General features: G+C 35.4%; 1 pseudogene; it reads right to left on the minus strand.

Annotated features, from left to right (window-relative positions):
- The window catches only part of LOC102600949 (vestitone reductase-like), a 16,319-nt pseudogene extending 13,917 nt beyond the window's left edge, over positions 1-2,402 (minus strand).
- Between the last annotated feature and the right edge of the window lie 1,686 nt (positions 2,403-4,088).

The following is a 4,088-nucleotide window of genomic DNA, read 5'->3' on the forward strand; positions in this document are numbered from 1 at the left end:
AATGTTTTAACTCCATTTTAAGACTCAAGTTTCAAGTTTAGTAAAGGGTATAGAGTTTCAAGCTAAGTTAAGAGTCTCAAGTTTCAAGTTGGGTCAAGAGTTTAAAGTTGAGTTCATTTATCAAAAGTTATTAGGGAACTATGTATTCCCAAAGAAGTTTCAAAATGTTTTTTTACATTTGAATAATAAAAGAACTATGATTTTCCAAAAGGGCCTTTGGGCTAGTTTTCAAGAAAAGGAACATCGATTCCAAGTGAGCCTTTGGGCTAGATTTTTGAGTAATTATCTCAAACTAAAGAAAGTTGTGTTTAAAACACTTATGAGCTAAAGTTTTTTGGGAGTAGTATCGAGCACCGAATTGGGGACGCGAGTTCATATTAACTCAACTCTTCATAAGAACCATGTAGCCAACATGGGAGTTAACGAGTCATACTTTTTAGATGAATCCGTAAAGTTAGCTTCCTATATCACGGCAAGGTATAGGATGGTCCTCGGGCAACGTGAGGTAAAACGTTGTATCACCACTTATTTTAATAGTGGTGGTTTGTCGGTTAGAGTAAATCCCACAGTAGAAATTGCATGGTTCCTCGAGAAGTTCTGCTTAGTGTGGATGGGGGTATGAAACTTCATTCATGCATTGTACAAGTAGACTTTGAGAGGAAGCATGGTATTTTATGATATTATAAGTATGATTTTGAATGTCATGTTTTAATAGTTTTACAAGCTTTATAAATTGCATGTGTCTTATTGCTTTATATATTGAGTTCAGTTATTCATGAGTTGAACAGAGCCAAGGTAAGTGTTCTATTGTACTCCTTTCAAGCTTAAGTTGTGGTTTAGCTTTCCAGCTCGCATACTCGTACATTCAATGTACTGATGCCAGTTGGCCTGCATCTTATGATGATGCAGACACAGGTACCCCGGATCAGCATCCTGCACGCCGTTGATCCAGCTGAGCACTCCAGAGTCAGTGGTGAGCCTCCTTGCTTTCTGGAGGACTCGCTTATTTTGTGTTTCTAGTTTTGTTTTGTTTTGTTAGGATGTTGCGGGGTCTGTCCCAACATTCATCTCTGTATGTTTGAGGCTTCATAGACAGTCAGTCAGTTAGTATTGAGTCTCTCAGCTATGTATATATGTAAATATTCTATTTTGAGACACGAGTTGTCTATGTATATATGTAAATATTCTATTTTGAGACTCGAGTTGCCTTTTTGGCCAGATTTTTATCATTTGGTTGTTTTATAACCTTTCATTGCATTGAGTTGTGCTGCTGAGTTAAGTTTCCACTGAGTTAAGAAAGCCAGGCCAAGGGTTCACTTGGGGCCAGCAATGGTCTCCGAGTGCCGGTCCCGCCCAAGGTATAGGCTCGGGGCGTGACAACTGTCTCAATATATTGCCTATAAATCACCATTCAACTGTCAAATGTCACTAAATAAGCAGCAGCCTTAAACAAAAAAAATACTACTTAATAGAATAACACATATAACTAATGAGTTAAGGTTACATGATGACCAAAAAAATGGTAGCCCGATAAACTAAAGCTTCCGCTATACACAGGGTTTGGGGAAGCGCCCGACCACAAGGGCTACACAATAATTATATGACGACAAGTTTTAACAAAATAAAACATTTCATATACAATGTCATAATAACACTTCCTAACGAATGAGTTAAGGTCATATGATCACAAGTTTTGACAAAAACACACTTTATATACAGTGTCATATTAGCACTTTCTAACTAATGAGTTAAAGGTCACATGACCACAAGTTTTAACAAAATAAGACACTTTATATACAGTGTCATATTAACACTTCCTGGACCTTTTCATTGAAGCTTCACAAACATAATCCTTCATGACATTTTTCTTATAAATCATGCCTCTTTTTGATAAGCCTGCGTGCGCACTTTCATCTTGATCATACTGATCTCCTCGCACATAATTAACACTTTCATCTTGAGCACACCGAGTTCCTCACACACAATCAACACTTTCATCTTGAGCACACTGATTTCCTCGCACACAATAAACAATTTTATCTTGAGCACGATGAGCTCCTCACACACAATCAACACTTTCATCTTGAGGACACCAAGCTCCTCGCACATAATCAACACTTTTATCTTGAGCACACCGAGCTCCTCGCACACAATCAACACTTTTATCTTGAGAGCATCAAGCTTTTCGCACACAATCAACACTTTTATCTTGAGCACATCGAGTTTCTCTCACACAGTCAACACTTTTCATCTTGAGTACACCGAGTTTCTCGCACACAATCAGCAATTTCATCTTGAGCGCACCAAGCTCCTCGCACACAATCAACACCTTTATCACTCACATTTACAACATCTATGACTTGAACAACAACTCCATCTTGAATGCATTCAACAACATCCATAAAAGTATGATCAAGCAATTGGCCCTCAACTTTTAGCTCTTCAAGTTGACTTATGAGTATTTTTCTTCCTCACACATCTTATTACTAAATTGTTGTGTGTCATATGATTTAATCTTTTCACTCAACTCAAAATCTACTTTCTCGAGACGCCAATAACAAGTATCTTCATCACTCATGCACTTAAATATTGATTTATAGCAAAGTATTAACAAATCTTCTATGTCCCCACACAACTTATTTGGTTGAGAAAAAAATTAGCTTATAAGAATTCATAATATCAAAAGTACAAAAATTGCAAGAACACTTAACACTACATACTTTTTCAGATGACATCTCAAGAAGAGTAAACATATAATAAAGAAAAGTAAATTAAAACTAATAAAAAAATAAAATAAAAAAAGGACTACAAGTCAAAATAAATACTAAAGACAATTTCTAAGCCACATTCCCCTGCAGCGATGCCATTCTTGATAATGTTCAAATATACTTCTTGAAAAGAAATATAAACGATCGTATGCAATAATTTACCCAACTATGAGTCGGGGTCGATCCCACAGAGAATATGGAAGAATATTGTCAATAGCAAATATTTAACTCGATAGTCGTTATATAAAAATGGGGGGATTTAAATTAAAATAAAATAAAAATAATAAGAAGATATCTTTGAACTAAGTATTTATTTATATTCAGATTATTAAAAGTAACTAGGAATGTGTTCCCCATAAGCTCATAACGCAGTAATCCTAATAATAGTAATCCTTTTCTAGTGTATTACATGCAAAGTGATAAGTTAGGTATCTCTAAATCCTTGGTCCGGCATCTAGAGAATTTCACCCCGCACCTTCATCCGGCTACGTGTGTATAATTTACTAACCCTTACCTTTACCTCATATTAGACATCATAATCGATATTTTGCTTAGCTATTACTTCGCACCAATCGACACTAGCCTATTAGATAGTATCACACTAAATCTATGTTGATAATTCTTTTCTTGTTAATTACCTCCTTGGTCCGGCAAGTAGTAACAAGGCGAGTTCTAACGTTGGCCACCGTTAAAAAGACTTCTAAACGAAAGAATTATCAATGCATGCAAAACACTATTCAAGAATTACTTATTTACTATTCATACTTTGTTAATCGATCATGGTTCCCACAACCCTAGTTGTGAACTTAGTTACTCATATTGGCAAGAACACAATTCATAATTGTAGATGAAGAAATCATGAACTTACGTAAAGAGAATAACAAACCCAGAAATTTAACTTGAATTGCAAAGCCAAAATCTTCAAAACAAACTTGGGAAATCAATAATTGCTCGGGTTGCAAATTAATCTCCAAAGTTACAAAGCAAGAATAGAATAATAATGTCTAACCCCCAAAAACGAGGTTTACAAGCCCTATTTATAGAAAACAACTCCTAAATAAAAAAGGAAACAAATTAAGGAAAGTTTTGTTCGCTTTTTTAAATAATTATTCCTATGCACTATTTATAGATGTAGAAAACCCTAAATAAAATAATTGAGTCCAAATTAAATTAGGAATCCAAAACCAAAAGGTATTGGATTCCTTTTCCTTTTTCGCCGCGTGAACAGTAATATTGCCGCCTTAACATAATTCTGCACAATTCACTTGCTGCCACGTCGCAGCAGCAAGAAGCAAGCGTAAAAATTGAAATTCCACAATT

The sequence above is a fragment of the Solanum tuberosum genome, unplaced genomic scaffold, assembly GCF_000226075.1.
Source record: "Solanum tuberosum cultivar DM 1-3 516 R44 unplaced genomic scaffold, SolTub_3.0 scf00199, whole genome shotgun sequence".
NCBI classification, from domain to species: Eukaryota; Viridiplantae; Streptophyta; class Magnoliopsida; order Solanales; family Solanaceae; genus Solanum; species Solanum tuberosum.